The 26,506-nt window shown below is 37.6% G+C and overlaps 1 protein-coding gene across 5 annotated transcripts in view; it reads left to right on the forward strand.

The window, feature by feature from the left end:
• The window catches only part of CD36 (CD36 molecule), a 100,521-nt gene that overhangs the window by 17,606 nt on the left and 56,409 nt on the right, over positions 1–26,506 (forward strand). For 3 of the 5 annotated variants that reach the window (XM_045288676.1, XM_045288672.1, XM_045288678.1), the window contains exon 1: positions 25,445–25,743. The exons of the other annotated variants lie outside the window; for them this stretch is intronic. The gene's annotated coding sequence lies outside the window, so the exon portion shown is untranslated. Of the gene's footprint in view, positions 1–25,444; positions 25,744–26,506 lie in introns of those variants that run through there. 5 annotated transcript variants of the gene reach the window in all.

The following is a 26,506-nucleotide window of genomic DNA, read 5'->3' on the forward strand; positions in this document are numbered from 1 at the left end:
CCCCACCCCCACCACCACCCCCATATTTGACACCAAACAAAAACCAAACCAAACTCACTGTAATCAAGTTGATTGTACCTCATTGTAACCTATAGTCTCTAAGGCTGTAAATATTTGCAGGAACAGAGAGCCTCCCCGTTCTACAGAATAACTGGTGCATTTGAACTGCTGAATGTGCAGTTCCCAGTCCAATGCTTACCAGACAGCGCCACCAGGACTAAACTAAAAGTCTTACAAAGTTATTTTACATACTCATGATACTCCAATTCCCTGTCACTATAGCTTTTCTCTTTTTCCTTTTTTAGTTTTCCTTCTTTAGAATTCTCATTAATTTTCTTTAAAATGGAGGCAGAGGATTGCACCCAATATGTCAGAATCAGTGTTCATACAGGCAGTAAGAGTATGCTTTTTAGGTACCTATTTTCTGGCAATATCTTTTAGCCAAATAATACCAGAAATATACCTGTAGTTAGTTACATTGGGAAGATAAGGGGAAAATGTCTCAAAATAAACAGTGCATATCTCCGTGAGAGGATTTCACAAGAACATATGAACGGATTTGGACTTTAATTCATTTTAGGACACATGGCTTTTTTCTGAATTATATATTGTCAGGAAACCTTAAAATTTTCATGAACATCTTACTTAATTGGAGGGAAAACTGGACTGTGAATCAAGCTGCACCTGGTAAAGAAACCACCCTCACGTTAGAGGCTGCGAAGGCGGGTGTCATCACTGTGACTTGGGCACCACCCCTCATTTGTCTGTGTGCATGTGAGCTACAGAACCGCCGCTTCTGTCTTCTTCCTCTGTGATCACAGAGAGACCATGCCTAAAGTTAATTTTCTATGGATCTTTTTATGTTTAACAGCATAACACCAAGGTGAAGCTTTGAGGGCCAGACCAGGGCCAAGAAACTCCAAAACCTAAATGACGGTGGCAGGCCAGTGTCTGAAAGTCCCCGAGACTTTTTTCTTAATAGTGACTAAGTTTTTGTTCTTTGATAATTTAATTTACTTGAATTAAACCTAATTTCTACCATTAGGTAACTTGGATTCAGGTTTTAATAAATTTCCCTTGTAATTTACTTCCAAACCCTATGGTTATAGCCAAAGCTTTGGATACATGTGTTAGTCTGGGTTGGCTAGAGAAACAAATCCAGAAACACTCATATGTGTATAAGAAAGAGCTTTATAGAAAGAGTAATTATATATTAAGAAAACAGCCCACCCCAGTCCAGATCAAGCCCAAGAGTCTGATATTATGCCATATGTCTGATACCAGTCTGTAAATTCCTCTTCAGACTCATGCACCATATGCCATGAGACCAAATGCAGAAAGGTCACAGGCGAGTGGGTGGAAAGTCTTGTGGATCCAGTGGCAGTAGCAGCATCTCAGTGCTGGCGTTGGTCTCCAGGTGGCTTCTCCAGCTCAGGGCTCTAGCTCTATCCATGTAACTCCATGTGTCTTGTCAGCAGGAAGACAAAGCAGAGTGTGTGTGTCCTGCATCGAGGGAGGAAGACAGGAGTTCCCAAAATCCCCATGAGAAGGCCATGTCCACACAGAGGCCTCATTGGCTATGACCTAATTGATAGACTAGACTCCACCCCTTCGCAAGTTGACAGGAGATTATATAACTGCCACAATACATATAATACAAAATTTAATTCCTATTAGGCTAGCAAATTGAGGTAATCAAGAAACACTAGAGGAGCTCAATCTGAATAAAATTCACACAAATTATTTTTGGAAATTGGATTTTTTTTTTGCATTTACACTATAAAAACATTTTGTTAAGTAAATGAAACCACATATAAAATTGACTGATGTGAAATAAAATGCATTAAAATTTTAATTTAGCGAAAGTTTTTTTTTGTGTGTGTGTGTGCATTAAAACTTAAGAGGGCTTTCCATTCACTGCATAGAGCATTAACGATAGATTGTATAATCTTGGCATTAAAAATAACCTCAAATCAATGTATTTATAAAAATATGCATCTAATTTAAACAATATAAATGTGATTCTATATCTCTATCCTATATTTGTCATGGTATATATGCCATATTCCCTATTTAGTGTTTTCCTTTTTTCAGGTTTATTGACATATGATTCCTATTTCATACATTTCAATGGTTTAAACTTTTTAAGAGTTATGCAATTACCATCATACTACAATCAATTTCAAAACATTTTCTTCATTCTTATACTCATTATTATTAGCTCTCTACCTCCTTCAAATCTCCTCCACCAAGACCCCAAGAAATCCAGTTACTGCCTGTCTGTATTTACCTCTCCTTGGATTCATCTAAAGAACACCATACAACCATCACCCCAGCGACAATTACAAAATAAAATACAGAATGACCTCAATCCAAAATAAAGTAGAAAATAATAAAAAATTAAGAACAAATTTAAGATGGATCAAAATGGAGCTATTTAGATATTTTAGATAACTCCTACACGAGGACATTTCACTTTGTCCTATGCAGCAATAGACTTTCATTACCCTAATTTTCATGTAAAGCAAAGGCATCTATCTCATAAGTGATCCAATGTTACAGCTGCACAATAGTCAATATGGTTCACTAATGTATAGGAGCATTGACAAACGTGCCTTGCGAATGGTTTCCTTTGTAACTTGTTAAAAGTCAAAGTGAAACTGTCAGGAACGGAGGAGCAGAAACACTTTTAAACGGAGACCTTTGATTCTACATTTCACATGTGGAAAAGGTTTCTTTCCTTGATAGCTATATATGTAAATCATTTGGAATGCTTTAAATATACCACTTTCATATATATCTCGCAATGTATCTGTCGGTTTCCCACCATGTGGTGGCTTGTGTATTGCTGTGATGCTGGAAGCTATGTCAAGAGTTTCATTGGAACTTCCAGTTCCACTAAGACTGACAACGAAGAAGGAAGAAGTGGTACACTTAAAAAAATTAACTACTAAAAACGTGATGAATATCTGTGGAACATTAGCCAATCCAGTGGCAGAATGTGAGCCCCTTGGTTTGGAAGGAACTCAAAATAAAGGGGAAGAGCTGCCTCCTCCAGTTAGAGTTGACCTAAAGCTCTTGGTTTCTTAATTTGCTGAGACGACAGACTCACAATGAAAAGGAAAATCCAAAATACTCATTAATAATTGAAATATGAAATGTGTGGCATTTGAATGTAGGGAAACTGAAATGACATGCGTAAAAATGGAATGCATACAAGTAGAATACCTAAGGATGGACTGAGTTGAACTGGCAGTGGCCACTTTGACTCCAGCTGTCATATATATGTTTTTTTATACTAGGGATGACAAATTGAAGAATGGCTTCGCGTTCATGAGGAACAGAGCATTTTAAGGTCTATCCTGAAGTTAATATCTCTATACTTACAAGGAAGACCAGTTCATATGAATGTTATTAAAATTTAGACACTCAATCCAAAGGTGAAGAAATTGAAGGAATCTATCAAACTCTTCAGTATCAAGTTGATTAAACATGTAATCAAGGTTCAGTGATATTTACTGGTGAGTGGAATGTGAAATTAAAGAGCAAGGATCAGTAGTTGGAAAATATGACCTTGATGACAGAAACTGTACTATATATTAGAGTTATACAATACTAGTGGCTTGTTAATTTCAAATACTATTTTCCAACAATATTAATGGCAGATACACACATGGATCTTCCAAGAGGGAACACACAGGAGTCAAATCAAATACATGGGTGAAAAAAGACCAGGGAGAAGTTCAACATCATCAACCAAATCATGACCAGGTGCTGACGGTGGAAGAACCATGAATTGTTCATATGCAAATTCTAGTTCAAGCTGTAGAAAATCTAAACAAGTCTACAAGAGTCAAAATATGACCGTGAGTATATCCCTCCTGCATTAGAGACTGTCTCAAGAATAGACTTGATACATTGACCCCTGATAATAGAAGACCTGATGAGTTGTGGGAAGACATCAAAACATTATATCTGAAGAAAACAAACATTATTAAAAAGACAGAAAACAAAGCAAGGACCAAATGCATGTCAATTGAAACTTAGTCAGGAAGTCAGGAATGTAACATTAGGAGGCCATATAAACAACATGTCCTATGCAGCTGACACACCCTTACTTGCTGAAAGTGATGAGGACTTGAAGCACTTACTGATGAAGATCAAAAGCTATCAATGTGGGGATGGATTATACCTGAATGTAAAAAACAAAGAAAACCTCACTGACAATTGATACTGACTCATCGTGATCCTGTAGGACAGGGTAGACCTGCCCCTGTGAGTCTCTAAGATTGTAACTCTTTAAGGGAGGAGAAAGCCCATCTTTCTCCTAGATTACACTTGAATGTAAAGAAAACAAAAATGTTAACAACTGGAGTAGCAACCACAAAGTCAGCAGTTTGAAACTACTATCTGCTCCGAGGGGGATAGATGTGACTTTCTACTCCCAGAAAGAGTTACACTCTCAGAGACCCCCCAGGGGCCATTCTGCCTTGACCTATAGGGTCCTTATGTGTCAGGATTCACTCAATGGCCATGAGTTTGATTGGAGTAATAAACAACAATAGGTAAATGAAGAACATATTGAACTTGTCAAGGATTTTGTTTTATTTGAGTCAATACCCACAATCAATGTAGTCAAGAAATCAAAGGACTATTCCCAAACCAAACTCACTTCCATGTAGCCAGTGCTGACTCAGAGCGACCCCCTGTGAGTTTCTGAGACTGTAACTGTTTACAGAGGTAGAAACCCAAATATTTCTCCCACGATGCTGCTTGTGGTTTTGAACTGCCAACCAGGAGGAGCTCAGTTCAACTCGTAACCACTACTCCACCAGGTCTCCTAGATGACTATTCCATTTCACAAATCTGCAACAGAAGAATTCTTTAAAATATTAAAGAGCAAAGATGTCACATTGGGGATTAAGGTGCACCTGGCTCATGACATTGCATTTTGCATAACCTCACATGCGTGGGAACATTGGACAATGAGTAAGGAAGAACAAAGAATGGATGCGTTGTATCTTTTGAATGATGGTGTAAACAAAGAATATTGAATGTACCATGGACTGCCAAAAGAGCAAGCAAGTCTGTCTTGCAAGAGGGACGGCAGGAATGCTCTTGAAAAGGAAGGATGGAGAGACTCAGGCTCACATACTTTGCACCTCTTTTCAAGAAGGAGTATGCACAGGAAGACGACATGCGTGCTAGTACAGAAAGTCAGTGTACAGGAGGAAGGCATTCGTGAAGTGAAGGGGCACACTGGCTCAACAACTGTCTCAAACACAAACAAGACTGTGGAACGTACAGGCCTGGGCAGGGTTTTGTTAGGTTACATAGGGAGACAATGAGTCAACGGCATCTGGCAACAGCATATATTTAAGATTCCAGTCACTTGTATAATAAAAATTCATAATTTCAATTTTACAGATAAAAATATCTTACTACAGCTTTCAAAACATTTTGGTTTATCTTTAAAGATAACAAAACAATGCAAAAGAAATCGTGATTTGTTTTCCACCTCCATTCTTTTTTATCATACAATCTCCTGAATAATGAAAGGTATTTCTATTGAACTTTTTAGGGCTTACCCTTCAATAACCCTTTTAGATATGATCTAAACAAAGCAAGAGGCTAATTTCTCTGTCTTTTTTCCCCTTAGGCATATCCCTTTGCATTATCTGGTTTCATCTTTTCTGTTTTGTAATAAAACATAATTCTGTTTTGAACTGAAGGCTAAAATTGAGAAGCAATTCTAGGTAAAAATTTTGACATTTAATCAGACAGAAAAGCAAACACAGAAATCAACTGATATGGGGTCCATGTGTACTCACCATTATCCCATATAATGGTTCCAAGATGACACATTTTTACATGAACGAACAGCCTCCTTGTTCTTCCAGGAAGTGACTGATGGACCTGAACACTTGGCTGTGCAGTTAGCAGCCCCAAACCTAAGCCATGGCGCTAAGAGGGCTCCTTAATCAAGGACGTTTAAGTCTTGTCGAAGATTAGATATCCCAGTCATGAGCCTAGATGATAGAATTTTACTCAAATTTTACAAAACCCATGGTGGTGAATGGTTTGAACTTTAAGTTAAAGTAGAGCAAAATCCTGACAACCTAGGTAGATCCCGCTTAACATTAAAAAATATAATTATAGACAGATATCAAAAACTTCTTTCTGTTGGCATATTTTCCTCTCTAATTTATGTAGGGCCACATTTTCATATAGTTAATATGCTTTGGGACATGAATATCAATATTACTGACTGTGAAGCTGCTACCAGTGAATATTTATTCCTAAATTTTATTATATTCAAAGGGTATTTTGTGTATGCATGTTAGTAATAGGTAGGTATTTGAAGTGTAAATAAGTTATTTTTCTTACATAAAATATTTTCTCACTCATTAATTGCATTTATGCAAGCTGTTCACACATCACAGTTATTGTATGGATATGTATAAATTATGCCCATACAAATGGCATAGTTTTTCTTTTTTTTTTTTTTTGCTTACATTTCTTCTTGGTTTCTCCTGGGCATATCTCTGTTGGAGCAAGCAATGCAATTATTTTTAGCTGCAAAAACCAAATTTTCATTGGAAAATCTCCTCTGTTTCCCATTGAGCTTACACTATTGGGTTATCTTTCTTCCGATACCCTGCATCTCTTTAAACTGGCAACAATATATTTATATACCCAATGGTATAGACCCAATGGCCAACAAGACAAACACATGGCAGTGAGTTTGGTTTGGGGTTGTGTTCTGACAAGACCTTTTGTAACTGGCACTAATCATTGAAAATTCAATTATTACCTCTCCTGTCTGTTGGGTTGTGGCCTTTCCGTGGGGGTCTTCTGCCTCCTGACTTTTGCTCCCCGTCCTCATTCCTTTGCGTTTCCCTCATGATGCTGAAGTGCTGCCCTTGGGAACGAAATGGAGGAGCTGCATTTCACCTCAGGGTGGCCTTTGCAGGGCAGTGGGGAAAATGATGAATCATGAGGTGCAATGCTTCCGAATAGGATTGGGTGCCCTTGTTATTCAGTCTGCTCTGGCACATCTACCTCTATTGCATTCTCTCTCCTTTTGTCAAAATTGCGCTTGACATTTTCATCTAGTTTGTGTTACTTTTCCATTTTCCAATCGACCTATCATGTTCCACGGTGCCTTCCCCAAAACGTAAGTATTTCTGTCACCTAGAAAGCTCCTTTTCCCAATAAGAAGCAAGGAAAGAACAGTCCCATTGATATGAATCCAAATTGTCTTCATTAGACTGAATACAATTTTTAGGTTAGGATCCCATCTTTTTCCAGTGCTATTATAATAGTTCTGTAGTTGACCTTCTAAACCCGAATTACTAGTTCTATTTGCCCTTTTGAAACGGGGGAAGATTCTTTCTATTTATAGAGTATATGAGAGCGATGGGGGAGCAATTGCCTATGATATCTTTATTGAATTTCAAACAAAACCAGACTTTTGGTGTGTTGGTTTTTTGATGTACAGTATTGCAGGGGTGGTGAATTATTTCATGTGACTCTTTGACCCCAAATCTCCAACTTCCACCAAACAAACCTTTCCTGTATGGGTGTAGGAAAGAAAATCTGGGAAGATGCTAATATTATACACTGTGAGTAACTGTATAAAATAAGCTCTTTTAAGAAACCGGGGCTCTAATTACCAATAGGACTCAAGAATGGAGTGGGTCCTCTGAACCCTGAAATTCCTGCTCAATGAACCTCCTTGGTCCAGAAGACCCAGCTGTGACATCAGAAAGGTGGCAGAGAAGCAGCAACAGGACAGAAGAGGGAGTGACAGAATGGTGGACTTCCACAAGAGGCTAGTTGAATGTTTTAGGGCAGGAGACTAGCTTGTAGAATGGGCACTTAATTTAGGGAGCTGGAATCACAAAGCTAGATCTGAGCGCCTTTGTGCTAAGGTTTACAGCAGAGTAGGATGCCCTTTGGGCATGTATTAGCAACCTTAAAATAATTTTGTGACCCTGCTTGATCACCTCTATCCTGAGCATTTCTCATCTGCATTGTAACCTGTTAACTTCCCGTAAGGAGCTCTTTATTTATGATTACTGTCTGTGTTCGGTGTGTCCATTGCAATGGATTGTTGAACTCAGTGGATAAAAAATTGGGAATGTTGTGGGTGATAGAATAAGTACTATATAGCATTTGTACGTGTGTGTGAAAACTACAGTAGGAAATTTATTTTTATTATAATATTCAATTTTACATTGAGAACATTTTGTGGTATTCTAAAACATGTGAACATGGCTAAAACCAATGAAAATATCTTGAAGAACTGGCAGGACAGGTGATATATCATTTTGAACATTAACAATAGTCTTCAAGTTTACAAACCAATTGATCATAACAAGAGACCCTCATCCCTGCTTTGGGGGTAATTACATTTACTCTATTTAGAAATGTTTACATATTTTCCCTACTCTCTGTGCTCCAGTGCATTGTTTTTCTTTTCCAATTTTAGTTTCTAAATTATTCTTTTCTGAAATCTCTGTATTTCCTAGAGTGTGGGGGAAAGACCAGCCCCCACAACTAATCTAATGGTGGGCTCGATAGGTGCAATTGTACTGTTAAAATAAATATAAAGGTTATAATAAAGTCATAGAGAGCATGAAAGATAGAAGAGAGTTTGAAATAATGGAGTCAGACACATTTCATGGTAGCATGCTCACCTCAGCTCCGCTTGGTGGTCCACTTGCAGATGGGAGACCAGAGGGCAGGAGCGAGGGGGAGGGGAGGGAGGACAAGGGGAAAGGGAACAGGGGAGAGAGGAATGGAGAGGAGATGGAGCCAATGACAACGAGAGGCCAAAGAGAATATTTATTGCTAACCAAGACTTATATATCTTTGGGGGGTGTGCAAGCCCACTAATTACAGGTAAAGACACAAGTCACAGGAAGGGGTTGCACTACAAGTTATACAGCAATGAGAGGGGGGACAATCTAGGGATATACATGCAATAGGAAGGGGAGGGATTGGGGGCACATGTGTGACAAGAAGGGTGACCAGGATGGCAACCTAACTTTGGATGTCACTGAGCAGGTTTGATCTGTTCTCTGGATCTCCATAGACACCATTATCAGTAGGGTGTTAACCCCACCCACAGGAACCAAGCTAATGGTAGAAAGCCTTTAGGGAGAAGTAGCCCATTGTCCTTAACAGCAGGCTCTCCCTGCTGCAGTGGGACCAGACAGTAGTCTGGAAACTGACTGCCTTCAGGGAGGTAACTTGACAATCATTTACCACTAGTTGCAAGCAGTGTCCTAAGTCTAACATATATTTGGGGGAGAGGACTTGGGAGAAATCTTTCTGTTTCCCACACTAGAGTGTTTAACTTGGTTCCCCTTATTGTGAAGTGACATTGAGCTAATGTCAACGCCTAACAACCCTGTGTGTACAGGACACACACGGCCCTGTCCGGCTCAGTCCACACACGCTTGTCAGCCCATGGTTTCCATCATGGTGTCAATCCACCTTCTTGGAGGTTTTCCTCTTTTCCACGGACACTCCGCCATGTTGTGGGATACAGAAAGATTTCTCCCAGGTTGTCTCCCCCAAATATATGCCAAACCCAAGACGCTGCTTGCTACGCATGGTAAATGACTGTCCACTAGGAGGTCAACGAAAGTAGGTCAGAGGTTATTCTCCTTAAGGGTATCAGCCATCTAGAGCAACCAGACTGTATCCTCTGACTCACCCTAAGTAGGGCCCACTCCCTTCTGATACTGTTCCCTTGAAGGAGAGCCGAAGGCCAGCCCAGGACCACTCAAGGATGACTAAGGTTAGGCTACTACATTGAGTCCAGGGTCCGCCCATCTTGCCACATATGTCCCTCCATTCCCTCCCTTTACTGTTGTGCATACACCCCTAGGTCATCCCCCTCCTATTGCTTGTATTGTCTATGTTACAACCCCTCCCTACGATGTAGGTTTGATGAGAGCACCATAAAACTTCCTTGCAAGATGTTGAACTACCTTACAAGACAATATGTCATGAGCGGCGCCATCAATAATTACTTAACGCTCTTAGACATTTTCGAATGCTCGGTTTATTCACTGCAAACACACATCAAACAATCTAAAATATTATTCAAACTATTAAGGGCAAACAACTATAAGCATAAGGGCAGAGTAACAACTATGAGCATAAAGGCATAATAATAACACTTCTCACACATTTCATATTAGCACCATAGTCCCAATCAGCATTGCCTCATCGGTGTACTCACCCCAGGTAGAGTTGGAGAGAGCAGGAGATGATGTCTCCTTGGTTCCTAGCTCTCTAAAGGTCAGTGTCTCTACCTGGGTTTAAATGGACATTTTGGCCAGTTCTTTGACGTTCTCACTGTCCCAGTCAAGTCTTATCAGGTTTCTCCAGGCTTTAGGGGACTCAGCTAGCTTTTGGGCGTCGGTCAGGTCTCAGCTCAGTCTTATCAGGGGTCTCATATTTTTGTGGTGGCTCCTTTGATGCAAGTGTTGGCCTGGGTCCCAATATTACATTTTATATATATATATATTTTTTTTCTTTTTTCTAAGTGGAGTTTCTTGTGCTTGTTTATTTGATGTTGCTCCACATTTTGCAAAGTAGTTCAATGTCTTATAAGGTAGTTCAAGGTCTTGCAAGGAAGTTCAACGTCTTGCAAGGAAGTTTTATGGTGCTCTCATCAAGGTTGTTATCTGTAATCAGGGGGCTTGCATGCCCCCAATGAGATGTAAGCTTTGGTTAGAAATGAAACTTCACGAGAGCTCTTTGTTGCCCTCTCATCTCCCACCTCCATGTGTACCACCAAGAGGAACTGAGGTGAGCATGCTACCATGAAATCTGAAATGTGTCTGATTTCTTTATTTTACTCTCTCTCTCCCATCTCTCCTATTCTCGATGTCTTTACTAGAATCTTCATATATTTCTTAACTGTACAATTGTGCCTACCGAACCCACAATTAGTTGTGGGTTGCTGGCTTCCCACACACCACGTATGATGTTCTTCACTAGGAAGTGGTCCATTATGATAGCAAAATAAAACGTTATTTTCTAGTGTATGGGAAGATCGTAATTTAATTTTACTGTTAGAGAAAGTTACTTGAAATGAGATTCTTACAGGAAGTCTAAGACAAAATGGGGGGGGGGGGATCTCACAATGAAAATATAGGGCATTTATATGCTAACTAGATGTTTGACATGGGTACTCTATAAACTTTGTTACAGAGAGACCAGTTTTTTGCATGACTCTTACCCAGAAAGTATGTGTCACTTATTTTGAAAACTCAATAATCAGGCAGATAAGCTATTCATTTTGGAAGGTCATCATTTATTCAAAAATATGCATTTGGTTTCTATGCATTTTAAAATTCTGAAATAGTTCACCTCTCAATGATATTTTATAGTTTATCATCAATTTCTATATTTTGGGAAGCTTATTAATTGTGAAGTTGCTTAAATGAGAACTTTTTTTTCTTTCTGCAAACTGGCTGAGAAACTACCTAGCTTATGGGTTACCAGCAGTCCTACATTTTAATTTTTCTAAAAGTGAGGAACTCAATCTCTTTTGACTTTATCCCAGGTTCACAGACTCTAGTATTTTCTTTAGATATTCATCAATGAACTGGTAAAATATGACCCATGAAAGGAAGTTTTATATATCATTTAACACTGGCAAGACTGCAGCCCAACGCTAATTACTGTGGCCAGAAAGATGAAAATCAGAACTAAAGGATTTAACCTCCTTAAAAGAGAGGTACTCTTTCCTGAGAAAAGGGAAGTATTAAAAAATAAACAAAAGAGATAGAAGGGAAAAAAAACCCATATCCTGATTTTAATGGACACTTTAAAAATGTGTAAAATTTATACAGTAGATGATCTCAATGTTTTCAATAAAAAAGGAAAAAAAGAGCAAAGCCCTGTTGTATCCCAAGAAGACAGATTTTGGGGGAAATACTTTAGAAAATAAAGTAGGCAAAGAGCCATTGAAGGTAAAAGTCATAAGGTAGGAAAAATTAAAGGATTGATACTTATTGAGTACAAACTCAGTTACAATCAAATGAAGCTTTTAAAGATAAAAATTTTATTGAAAAAAAATTGTATTTTGAGGCAAAAAGCTGAAGTTTCCCCCATCTTCCTCCACTTCTGTACTCTCAAGAGAACACTGAATTATGTCTTGATAATGTGTTTACACTTTTATTCCTTGATCTTCACATTTTTCAATTTGATGTTATAATGTATTTATTTTTCCTTGTATAGAAGAGAAGGATTTAAGTTTAATAGTTCTATAACTAATGACACCTCACCCTCCCCTACCTCCACAAGCACCCCACTTCCCACTCTGTCACGGTGGCTCCTTGGACACCATCGGATGTTGGCATTATTACTATACTTTAATAGTAGAGCTAAAACATAGAATGGATGCTTTCTTTCGAAAAGACTTGCTTTTGTTCCTTGATAGTAATGGTTTCCTTCTTACATCCCTTACCTATCTATTCCAATGCTGGCTGATTTTTCCTCTGGACTGCGGACTTCCTCCTTATCATTCAGTGTTACACCAGCTGCTTTCTCAATCCTGGGTCTTCTGATCTCTGAGGTCATGGTGATGGAAAGAGGTGGTGGAGGGGGGAAATGTATCATACTTCATAGTGGGTGAAAGGTCTTTGAGCAAAAAGTCACAGCTATTTATAGCTGAACTAAATATAGATACTGTGAAAGTTCAGAGGGCTCTGTGGTCTTCATAGTATCTGCGCGAATTGTCTCCCGTGAGCATTATGCCTACAGAACATCAGCTCTTGGAAGGTCAATGTTCTCAGCCACCTAAGCTAATTGGGTGATTTGATCATTGGGTCATCTTCGGCAATGCCATTGGCCTCCAAGATAAAATGGTAGAGGGGACCTACAGATCCCTCCCTGGAGCAGTTCAGTGAAGGCCTTCTTAGGCTGCCTTCTGATTGAAGCAGCTAAACCACACGCAAGGAGGTCCCGTACCACGTGCCCCATGAAGTCCCCATGCTCTCTCCTTCTGGTATCACAGCACTTCCTGCAGGAATTGTTCATTTAACATTCTAGTCACTCAGTCCCAGCTGGACCACCAGAAATGCTCTGAAATCAATTCACAAAACTGTGCTTTCTGTAGCTGAGCTTATTACCAAGCTAGCCATCCATAAGAATGTTTCTAGCCAATTCATAAATATGTTATACTATCAATTTCACCCGTGAAAGCCTCATTGTTGCTATTTATGATGTGAAGTGTGTAAGTGCTTTAGATCAAGGACTTTAATTAAGTACCAGGTTGCCGGATCAGGAACAAATTTCTGAACTAAGGTAACTGCCACCTTCTAGCAGGAAGACTTAAAGTGCTTACCACTTGATATAATTTATGTCAAAGTGTTGAAGTTCTTTACAAATAGCCTCAAAAATTAATGTTTTTGGTTTTCTTTTTCCCTTTTTTGCAGTTTTGAGACCCTAGTAGCCACATAATTAATATTGATTTAATATATATGTATAATTAGTTAATATTGATTAATTACATTTTATTGAATATAGATAGAGAGTATATACATACACGAATATATAGTTTGAATACACACACACACATACATATATACATGGATGTAATTCAGAAACATTTCACAGGGAATTATTTATTTAAAATACTTAAAGGAAAAATTTTATTTTTCTTTTGTTTATCAAAGCATGTACTCCAAATGGCTTTATATATTTTTTCTGGGATATTTAATTTTAATTTTTTTTGGACATTTTGGGTTTTCCATATATAAGGGAGCTTTTTAAAGTTCATAAAAAATATCCATTATCTTTAAGTCCGTTTTTCATGAACTTTTGGAAACCCCATTAAACTTTTGTATTAATATTTAAAAAAAACACTAATCACGCATCATCATCTCACCAGGGGTCAGCAAACTGTAGAGGCAGAAGAACCAACCCTGTCCCTCACAACAATTTAAAAATCGTTTGAGAACCATAAATATATATATTTACAAACACATGAAGTCACTATTATCTGAATAATATCCTTGAAATGAAATGATGATAGCTTTAGTTTGGTTTTCAATTTACTTCAGAGCCACAGTAATGTGCCCAAAGAACCAGAGACGGCTCACCAGCTGCAGTGTGCCGATCTCTGTATACAGATTCATTGTCACTCAGAGCCAATCCACTCAGCTCTCTCACCTAGGGAAGAAATGTTTTCTATTGTCCACCTGCCCCCACCATCTCCAGCTTCTGCAGACCAGAGGTAGGGACCATGTTGCTCCCTGGTTCTGGGAGAACACTGAAGTCCTATAAGAAAGGCCCAGGATGAAAAGTGTCCGGGGAATTGCTCTGAGAGAGTAAGTAGGGATATCCCTGGGGAGGGAGCTGCTTCTGTGTTCTTTTAAACGTCACAGAGTAATTGTTTTTTTTTTGTTGTTGTTTTTTTAAGGAGAGATCCAGGGTGAAAACACCTCATTTTCCAGCTGGGGAAGTTGGTAAACACTAGCTACATGGTTTACTTTGGGTTAGGACTCTCACTGCCTCACGAAGTGTCCATTGAAATTCCACCGTCCTTCTTGGATACTTGGAGGTGAGATTGACTGATGTACAGCCCTGTTTTGACCCAGCACTTGGGACAAACACCTCCAGAGGCACCCGTGTTAATGCCATGATCTTCCAAACAGCATTTGGGAAGCTCATTAACATTCGTGGCCTTGCACTCTTTCATCGGACTTCTAACTGGTAATTAGCCTCTGCGATCCTGTGAAGTTTGTTATCTTGCTTATTGATGTCGTACTTGCTTGCAGTGCTGAATTTTCTTACTTGGGTTTGAATTTTACCTTGTTCTCATTCCATCTAAGTGGTATTATATTTCTCTTATCCCTCACGAAGTAGGGAATATGGGATAATCCAGTCCCAGGTTTTTAGGTACGTAGCTGTTATCTAAAGGAAAACGAAAGGCGTTTTTCAGATGTAGTAACATTACCTTGATCTTATCAGTAAATGATAGCAATAATCCATGAATTATAATACAGCATTACAAAGAAGAGAGGAAAAAAGTTGAAATTATTCAAACCTTCTAAAACCCATATATGTACATTTATATAACTACAGGGTGCTTAAGTTGAGCAACATCCTAAAAGGGCAAATGCATATAAGAATAGATATGTTTCAGGAAAAGCATTAAGATGTAGATGTACAATTTTATGTAAATGCACAATTATAATAAATAGCATGGAAGATTTAGACTTTCTTATGCTGAGATTGTAAGGAAATAAACTGATATTTAGTACATTGGGAGTGGTTGGCTTTTGTTCCTTGGAGAAATGGGGCAGAATCTACTTTCGTCCACTGCTGAGTCTGAAGTTATGACAGAGGTGACAAGTGGTCTTTGTTCCGGCTTCCGGGCTGGGCTCTAGCCAACAACGGTTGGCTACTACAACTTGCGTGAGAGGTGGGATAGTTGTAATTTTATTTTACATTCCAGTTAGAGAAGTGTACTGTGTATCTTGGCTGCGGAATTTTTGGAAAGGGTTAGCCAAATGAATGTAGGAAATATGAAGAAAAAATTAACCATTTAACTAAAACCAGCTTTTGACATGAAATCATTCTTCAGCTGTTTTTCAAGGTAAACATTAACTGCCTAATATCCTAGTGGCAGGTATGTAAAAACCATGTAATTTGAGAATACTTAAGCTAAATTAGATTTTACAGATTGCAAACACAAACACAGATTATTGGTCACATGTAACCATTTCAATGAATGACATTTTATTTCTGCTTTCCTTATAATACCTGGTTTTGTGGGAATAATCATTTAATTGTGATTACTTTGAAGAGTTGTAAAGGGAGTCTCTGTAGATGGAATCAGAGTGCTGAAGCAGTAGTTTGCCTCAGGGAGCATTATATGAAGAGTGAACTAATGGTGTTCTAATAAGACAGGGACAAAGAATGCTAGTACAAATTCATTATGTGATTCTTAGTCTTGCTCAAGTGTCAGGTACAATTCTATTTGGGGGGTTAGTAGGAATAGATTTGTTTCCTGAGACGAGCCATAATTAAATATTTTAATGCAAAATCCCAATTACTTGCCTACAATTGATGACCTATGTTACTGAAACATATGTAGTAGATACTGAAATTTTTCTGGACCTAATTTCATCCATTTGGCATTTTTAGTAATCAAATAATTTCCCAAAATAAAATATCATGAATTGATAAAGTAAAATCATGATTGCAGGTATTTTCTAAGGGTCACTGCTCAATTGGGTAATTAGCAAATTCTCTGTTGTATTTGGACCCACAAGTTTATATGTTTCTTCCTTGTGGATGATGAAAGATCAGTGGATTCCTTGGTATCTGCAGTCTGTGGAGTCCTGGGTTGCTTAGAGACTCAGGGACTATGGGCTTGCTATGGGAACCCAATTTATCAGCGAGCAAAACTGAAGTGGCTGGCATTGGGCCCTAGCTCCTTATTTTGCTGGTTAAGAATATTCAGGTTTTCTCTGCTATCATACTGGTATTTTTACTAATTATAATTTATTTAAGTAACATTATAATTTTCCAACTTTTGAAAATAATATATTATAGTGTGTAATAAGTGGCAATTACATGAAAATTAAGTTTAATTCTCTAAGTATTTTTAGTTATTTCAAATATATTTTATCTATATCAGATATAATCCATTTATGATTTGCAATAAATTAAAAGCTTGAGAAAATGACACTCATTCATTTTATTATTTATATGCTAATCAAAGAGGTTCTTAAAATTTTATTTATTATAATATTTCTGCCAAATTGATGTATAAATTCATCTATATAATGTGATATGGTCCATTTTACATTTGTAATAACGACTCGGGTTTCAGATCATTTTCCATGTAAGAGATTTGTTACCAGATTATTTCTCATTAAAATCTTATGACATAAGTGATATATTATCTGATACATAAATGTACTAAGAAATTAATTTTGTTGTAAAGCACTTCTTTTTGGAGGCAAACATAGACAGCATTGGGGACCCTACTCTCACCTTTAGTTTGAAATATTGCACTCTGCCACACGATTTTTAAACTACTTTGCCATTTCCGACATTTAGGGATGTCTTCTGATTTTAATAGCGTAATCTGTATTTCTACGAAATAAACCGAAATCTCCTACGGACGTCCCCATGTGCATCTCCCACGCTTATTCTCCTGTAGGGCGAACGTGTGCGCTTCGGGCGGTCGGGGCGGAGGTGGAGCCGGCAGGCAGGGTCCCTTGAGATGAAACCACGACAGGTTCTATTTATTTTCCTTTTTCTCTTGGGTTTTGGCATTTATGCATCTTGTTTTGATATTTAAGAGTTCATCTATGAAAAGCCCTCTGGAGAATAAAAGAATCGGTCTCGCTCAGGGTTTTATGAGACAGTGATATATTTGGTGATATTTTAAATTTCTTTGCACTACTTTCATTTCTTCACAATTCTGTAAGTGATCGCTTTTTCCCCACCCTCTTGTTCATCGTTCAGCTAGGCATTGTCCTTTTTAACAACAATGTGCATCTCATCTCACAGATGGAAACAAGTTCAAATACAAAATGTAAGACCTTTTTCTTGAATGAAGGGCATTTTGAAGAAAAGGCAATATTTTTAAAAACTTCAGTTATTCGGTCACACTGACTCCCTCAGCAGAAGTGCATTGTGTAGCTAGACTAAAATTCAACTGATTTTTTTAACAAGATGAATGAGCAGACCAGAACAAATCAACTAAATAGCTACAAAGGAATATGAGCAAAGTATCACACAAACGCTAGTTTGTAAGCACATAGAGGTTTGACATGCATATTATGGGAAATTTCTTTGTGATTTATTCCCTTATAAATTATGCATGTACAAGTAAATAATGGACTGAATCTTTGTTGAAATACTTTCTATCACTAAAAATCTAAAGTATTCTGGAGGTGTACAGGTAATTAAAAATCACATGATATTCTGTGTGTGCCGTAGGCTGTACTGATAGCTCCATAAGACCGACAATCATAATGTAGATCTGTGTGTGTGTGGGTGTGTGTGTAGCATGTGCATTGATCACACTGATTGAGCTAGAATTTTGGTTAGTTGAGATTTATGTTGAAAATACATGTGATCTAAAGAACACGGTGTACATAGACTCTCAAGGCGTCAGTTTGGACACTTTCTACTCAAACTAGGTAAATCGTACAAAGATCTTGGCTTGCATAATTGAAAAAATTCATTTAGCTCTCTTCAAGCATAGTAGGATCAAAGTACTGACTTCCCTGATCTCTTTCAGCTCTTTCAGTATTTGGGTTTGACACAGCTCCACGTTGATTTTCCTTGAGGTGGCAAGCTGGTCCCCAGCTGTCTGGCTGCACACCTCCTTATGCTCGTCCACAGGGGACGAGGATGGAAAGAGAGCATCACAGGATAGCAATTCCTACCAATGTTTAACCCATGCAAATCTACTTAGCATGTCGTGTATCATCTTGAAAGGATATTAGCAAGAAAGAGGAAAATACGGTGTCAAATAGTCAAGTAAAATCAACCAAAGTTGATACATATGGGGAAACCTAGGAGGGAGAGAAGAGCAAATAAAAAGATACTCTTTTGAAAGAGCATATTAGAAAAACAAATGAACTTTTGGAACTTCCTTCTTTCTGACAGGGGAGACATTTATGATTTTCAAATATTGAATCATATTGAAATGGAGCAGTTTACAAATTTTAGGAACTTGGCTTCACCTCGAAGGAGAAAAGTCTGCTTTCTGCAGTCCTCTTTCCTCCAACGGATGGTGATTGCCCGATTTCCCCTGAGGAGCTGCAGAAAACGAGAGGAAAAACAGGCCGAGCAATTATCTTGGAATATGTCCAGAAAATGTTTTCAGTCTTTGGAATACATGAAGGCGGCTGCTCCAAGCCTTGCACATGTTCTCAGCACATGCCCTCTGACTGGGAGGTTAACAAAGGATTGTTGCAGGCTGCCCTAGAGTGTACTCAGACAGCATACACATTTCATTCACCTTTGTATGTTTACTCCCCAGCTGTGGTGTGGAAGATACTGTTTACCTAAGTGCCATAGGACTGAGCTACGTAGATTCCACAAACCAAGAGAGCCTAACTCTGCCTAAGAGCACCCGAGAATCTAAGAACTAATTAAGACGTCTGAAAGGGCATTCCCTGACAATTCCATTTCTATAACCTACTTGATTTCCTAACTGACAACCCCAAATAAAAGAGTTCCACTCAGAAACATGGAAGAGGGTGGTCACGATGCCTGTGTTCTGAGCGCGCGGCTGTTCATTGGACGATGAGGATGGGCAGACAAGTGCGTAACGCCAGGCCTTACCTGAACCCCCACCTGCTACCGAAAGAAGCCTGAACCTCTTCTTTCCATTTACAACAAGAGAATAGGAAGTATGTTTTATTAAATCCATCATCATTACCTCATAATGTGAAAAGATATTAATGCTTCTGCCAGCATTTTAGGGGCTAAATGAAGTTTAACAGTTACATCCAGTCTCTGTATTATAAGAGGGTGAAGTGTGGCGCTTTCCTGAGGAATCCTTCATCCTATTCCCAGGAAGGGGATAATTTCTTGCATTCAAACACTTAACCAACTTTTTAATAAGACACATGCAGGGAGACTAAGGGTTTTAGTATTTTTAAAATACTTAAATTAGTTTTATTCCTTATAGAATAGGAACTGTCCCAACTCTAAAGTTTCTGGTTTCATGAATATATTCAGGGAAATAAAATATAAACAAAACAATTTAAGTGTTTTTGCAAGCCCATTGCAAACCAACCTGGAAAATAATCTTTCGTTTTTATTTTGGACATTGAGACTTGATTTATATTTCTTTAAAACTTTTAACAGAAGCTACTTTGTCACTCAAAGGTAGAGTCCGTGCCAAACAGTAACTCAAAGTGTCGGGGAAGAAGGATCCAACCTCTGCCTTCAAACAAAAGTAAACAGGAGGCAAGGCTCCAGGCACGCACTGTTTCCTGTGTTGTGGTTTTATATAAATTGTTGTTCCACAGTATGCTTGTTAGAGCCATTCATTTTCACTTTTAAAAGATATTCCAATTAAATATTCTTCTACAGTCTGGAACATGTATGCTTGTGTGCATGCGTGCGTGCGTATCTGTTTAAAAATTGCAGGAAGCCACTGGTCAAATTCCGTGTACTCTTAAGATTTAGGTAACAGATGTCAGATGGCACAGATAACATATAACTGTGTTTTTAAAGCAGACTTGTCTACTTTTTAAACCGAGCAAAATGCAATTCTTACCTCTTATCAGAATTACTGATATAAATAACTCTGTTTTATATATTCATTATAGTCTCCAACTACAGGGGGTTTCAAAAAGTTCATGGAAAATGGAATTAAAAGATATGGAACATTTCCACACACTGTTTGAGACCTTCTGTAAACAAAACTTCAACAACATCAACTTAAAAAAATAAACCCTGCTAGATACTTTAAGTAACATCATTTTGATCAGCTAAGAGCCAATCCAAATGTAAATTAATTTTCATTATCCCATAATAAAAGTCTTCTATTTTGCTCATTTTAAAGCCATCCTTCAGGAGAGATGATCTGACGTCTAGGGCTATTTGGATATTTGTCAACACTAAGACTCAGAACTGACTTGGGGGCAGTGAGCTGCAGCAGTAGAGGATGACGTGCTCTCATGTGCCCTGACGTCTTGGGCTGCTGCCCTTTAGGTTGCGATAAGTAGTAGACTCAAGGTCAATGAGTTGTTTAAGACAAAACATGACCAGTGCTTGAGTCATAAGAAACTCTGTGGGACTCTTCTCGTTCACCTATCAGCTGCTTCTTAAATATGGTGCCATGTGTGTTACTCAACGTACTGCCCTCTTCCTCCTTCACTTACTCAAATTCCATGAGTCATTCAGAATTTGTAAGTACTATTCAAAAATAATTTCTAAAGCCAGAAAAATATTGAAATAAAGCCTGTGTGTTATTTTCTCATTCTTAAAATGGAGAAGGGATTTTAAAATTTGACAAAATGCTTAAAAGGAAGTATCTGTGAGAATTTATCACATAAAAGAGGAAGATTTTTGCAATTGATACGACAATAAAAATAAAATAAAAAGACCCCCAAAATTTTGAAAAAGTCAGACAAATATTGGAAGATCAATTATTTTCTTATGAGTAATAAACAAGCAAACTTACAAGGATTGAATGCTGAGCAAGGGTATTATCATAAATGTATAAAATATACATTTTAACAAACTTATGAAAGTGTTTGGCTTTGCTCTTAAATAAATATTTAAAAATATTTCAAATGCTTTTGTTAAAAACTGTGAAGCACAGTTCAAGTGACAAGTCTTTCAATACACTGTTCCCAGCATCCATAAACAGCTATTTGGCAAAACTCGATCTATGAAACAACAAACAGCAAAAAGCACTTTCGACCCACTTCCTGCTGCTGACTGGGATCCTAGAAACAGATAAATAGAGCAAAGGACTAGAAACAATATAATTTCTATTAAATAGATAACCAGCTATTTAAAAGAAAATAATTCTTTTCTAATAGACTGTTTAGAAATAATAGAGAAAATAGCTCTATACATGATATGAAAATAATCCTCAGCCACTTGACAAGTTATAAGAAATATGATTCACCCTATCTATATGATATGTTGATACTGAAGTAAAAACGATGACTTGCATTTCAGTTTAGAAAGATTGTGTAGGAAAAATTGAAATATGTGGGAAATATCAGAAGATGGAAGAAACCATCTTCTGATTTCCAAAAACCCTGGTTGCTATTAACCATTTCAGGAGGAAAAATATGATCAAGACCTGATGGTGAACCACGAGTAAGGAAAATTGAAGAAGAATCCATGCATTTGAACATGGTGCTGCTGAAGGGTATTGAATACTCCATTAACTGCAGAAGAAGGATCAAACCTGCTTTGGAGGAAAGATAGCCAGAAAATTACTTAGAAGCAAGAATGGTCACACTCTGTATCATATACTTTGGCCATACCAACAGGAGGCCCCAGTTCTGAGAAGGAAGGACGTCATAATTGGCAAGTACAGGGTCAAGGAAAATAATGAAGACCCCCAGTAAGTTGGATTGACACAATGGCTGCAGCAATGAACTCAAGCCGAGCAAACATTGTAAGGATGGCACAGCATGCAGCGATATTTTGCTCCATTAAGTATACAAGTCACTATTAGTCAGCACCAACCTGGTGGCACCTAACAACCACAGTATGTATTATCTTGTCTACATAAACATAAGTTAAAATTTATAAAATACTTGTGAGGGCAAAAATATCTAACACTGTCGACACCTAAGAAATATAATTGGGGTTTAAAAAGGCAGCTCATTTTACCTCCTCTGTAGTTTCATAGTTTTTTTTTTAACCTGTGTTTTTTGTAAATTTGTGAAAATGAACATTTGCTTGATAACCAAAAATGATCATAGTTATTTGTTAAAGAAATGCTTGTGGCAGGCCCTGCACAAACCCTTCATGCTATCAGTCTTCTTCCTGACACATCTTTGCGCCCCGTTGCCCTTGGTCCATTGTGATGCGTATCAGTCCTCTGGGACAAAATAGATGGCTATAAATTCCACAGATGGCTATAAATTCTGACCGATGTGGATATTCTCATCTGTCTTCTACTGAGAATCTGATGGATTTGACCTGCTAACCTTTTGATTCATTCACATACAAAGCTGATATTCTGAACATTGTTCAACTCCTTTGTATATTTGCGATAAGAATAAACAAGATTTTGATCCCTGACTTCCATTCGTCCACATTCCTTTAAAATGTTATTATGGTTATAATAATCTTTGTGTCCGTTCCTTCAGATGATTATCAAGTATGGACCTGTTATATGCTCTGGGGATGTAGCCATGATGTGAACAGACGGGCATCTCTCTCCTTATGAACACTGCTCTAGCAGGTGCAGCGTCAGGGCCAGAGCAGAGACAAATGTAGAATTTACCTGGTGGTGAGAAGTGACCTGCAGCAAGCCGTGCAGAGAAGGAAGAACAGGGACAAAGACTCACACGAGGGTCCCCTTGGGAAGGAGAACATTGAGTGAGTGCCAAGTAATTATCAAATGTCATTTAGCACTTGAGCAATTGTGGAGACGTTCCACTCCAATACATGGCAACCCCCTCGCTCCAGAGTAGAATCGTGCTCCAAATGGTTTTAACTGGATACCTTCCAGCAGCAAATGTTCTTGGCTTTTTCCAAGACACCTGTGGGTAGACTTGAACCTTTACCCTTTGGTTAGGTCTGAAACAGGCTAACTCTCTGAATCACCTAGGGATTTCTGTTCCTTAACACCACCCACATATTTATTTTTCTTTTTTAGTTGATAATTTTTTCCTGTTTGATTAAGAAATCAGGGAGTAATTTAACTCTTTATCCTCAGCCTGTATAAACAGTGCCTGTTATCACCAGGATTCAAACTCCTAAGTGTCTGACAACAACTATAGTAATGCCCCCTCACATAAGTATATTGAAAATGTCTGCCTATGATTTCAACTAAGTTATCTAGCGTTATTGTGGATTTGTGTAAGGCAAAGTGTGCGCTCACATAAAACACACGCTTCAAATACTAGAGGGAGGCACTCCTTCTAAAAATGAAAAACTTGACTTTGTTGCTCTGAAATGGATGCAGCATCTTGTTTCCTTATTGTCAAGATGTGTGCTTGACCCAAAGCCATAAACACTGTTGAAGATTTCACCCAGCTGTGTGCTTCCTGGATCGTGTGTGCTAAGCTGCTCAGGAATTGTTGTCTATGGCATTGAACACTTCGCAGCTGCCCCTGGGAATGTAAATTTGATTCTTTGGACCGCTCCTGAGGGTGTGTGACATTTTCCTCTCCAGACAGTCAGAGGGTTTCAATGGCAATAGGCTGCTGATTAAAAAATGATTCAAGTAAGTTGAGTGTGGAATTAGGTATCCATTTTTCTTGTATTTTTTCCTGAAATACATTTCTCTCTTAGTATTATTATTGTCATTGTAATTAAATTATTATGTATATGTTTATTATGTTCACTTTAAAATAGATCCTCTCTGAAGTTTCCTGTTGGTAAGCTATTTCTGAATGTCATATTGGGGGGTGTATTCGGTTGATGAGAATATATTTATATAATAAGAGCAGTTTAATTATAACAAAAAGAAAACTCGTAGTCAAGAATTAAATGATCATCTGTACTATTTTAAAGATGTAACCAAAATTAAAAAGTCACAGTTATAAGAAAATAACTTTTAAAGTTACTTGAAATCTCTGGAAATTATTCTTTTAAAATGAAAAGCACAAATCATAGTAAGAGTTTCACAAAGCTATTTTGGTGTTAAATAACACGGAGATATATTTACCCAGTGGTCTGCAAATTCGAGGGGAAATATTCCAGTGTACCTAATGCGTTTCATGACTGATCATTAATTTTAAAGTAAATGTGTCAGCAGAAATAGTCTAGGAAGAAAAAGCCATGCTTGAGCAAAAAGAGTGTTGTGAACTCCTTTCCAGTTCTATTGCACTGTTTACTAATGAAAGGATTCGTTGTCTTTCCCACATGCCCAGAAGAGACAGCACAAGCAGTCCAATGATTAAGAGATATTTAAAATGATCTAATGAACTAAATATATTTCTACACCACTATTGTTAGGTTGCTTTATTTCAAGGTTAACTAGGAGGCATTTATCCAACTGGCCTGAGAGATGAGAGTTTAACCTTCTGAAAAGTTTGCCTGTGTGATTCTGTGAATTTCTTGGTAAAAATGGGGTCTTGACATGGAAGGGCTTTATTCCTTAAAAGCTCCAGACCTCCTATTTTCTATAAACAGAAATGATGGCTTTTTAAAAAAAAAGACTTAAGAGTATACTTTCTTTACATTAAATGGTCATGCTAAGTAGTCACTCTATAAATTACTTAATGGTTATATTTTAGCTGAAGAATTTTAGAGGAATTTACGGTGCTTTTTTATACAGTAATTTTTCTAAGCTCATAGAATTTTTATAAAACTAACATGAAATGATAAACAGTTAAGAACTTCCCAACTAGAACAATAGTCTATTTCCTCTTTAAGCCTGTTTGACATCCTTGTTGATTGACAGGGTCTCCAACTGTTTTCAAAATGATTTGTCTTACAACACTTCAGAGTAATACTGCATAGAAAAAGAGATATCATTTAAACTCTACGAGATGAGCTTTGGAATCTAAAAAATAACAGTAAAAGACTCTTATCCCCCATTTACCCTTTCTGCCTATCATCCAAGTGCAGCATCTGGAACGATGATTGTGAGTAAACTTGAGTGCTTTAAGGACAGCAGGGTAACTCAGTTCCCTTTGCCCCTCTGGCCTCTGACTTACTTAGATTGGGAAATAACACCCCCCACACCCACACCCACAGTGCTGCAGCTAAGGACCTCAGATAGGGGTAGCAGGTCCTTACCAGATCATAAAAACAGCCCTTTATGAGTTTTACCAGTAGCATGGTGTATATGGGTTTCTTTCTTTCTTTTTCTTTTCTTTTTTTTTCTTCTTTCTTTGGCAACAGATTGCATACTGGGATCTGACGTGAAAGGTTTTTTTTTTTTTTTAAGAAAATTTAAACTCTCACCCAGTTTATGTAATGAGCGTTGCACTGTAAGCTTTTTCTTCAGGATATAATTTAGTCCTACAGACAATTCCTGCTCAAATGTTGGAGCACTTGATTGAAAGAGTCATCTCCCTTTTCAAGGTGAGTCGAGATATGTGTTTAATACAAAAAGAGCAAGGAGCTTCTATCTCACAAATTATGCCAGATGACACTACTGTGTAGATATTTTAAGAAATTCACAGCACAGACATAACTTTTTTTTCAAGATCAGTAAACTGTATTAAAAATTAGTTTGTGCTGTTTATCAAGTTTTCAATCTTCCTAGATAAATTATTAAAACTTGGTCCAATGACCAAGGACACTGCATTTCTTAATGTTTACACTCTTATGTTTATCTGTGAACATTTACTTGTTAATATTTGAAAGAATCTACAATCCAATTTGGGTTATTGTAAAACTTTTATTATATACTTAAGCTATTTGTTTAGGATTTTTAAATTGAAGCACGATTGAAGATAATTATCAATAAGGATCAATACAGTGAGATTTCATTGTCCTAGGTGATCTGTCACACTTAGGTCAACATGTTTTCTAATATTTAGTTGCTAACTTCCTATTGCTTTACAAAATCATTAGCTTATTTAATTTTAATCTGAAATGCATACTTTTTGTTTAGGTTGACTTTGCCCATATGGTTCATGCAATATATGATTTTGATATGCTCATGTTAAAACTATGTTTTTAAGTGATAAGGACACTGTTGTTCCCGGGGAGGGTAGATTAGATTAATTCTATGTAATTATCTTTAATTTTACCATTTAGTTTAAACTAGTAGAGCATTTGGTCGCAGAATATAGATAAACCAATGTTAATGTTTTGGGGGCTGTTCAGAAGCATATTTGAG

This window comes from Echinops telfairi, unplaced genomic scaffold, assembly GCF_000313985.2.
Source record: "Echinops telfairi isolate 266 unplaced genomic scaffold, ASM31398v2 ScPeMD7_23;HRSCAF=83, whole genome shotgun sequence".
NCBI lineage: Eukaryota > Metazoa > Chordata > Mammalia > Afrosoricida > Tenrecidae > Echinops > Echinops telfairi.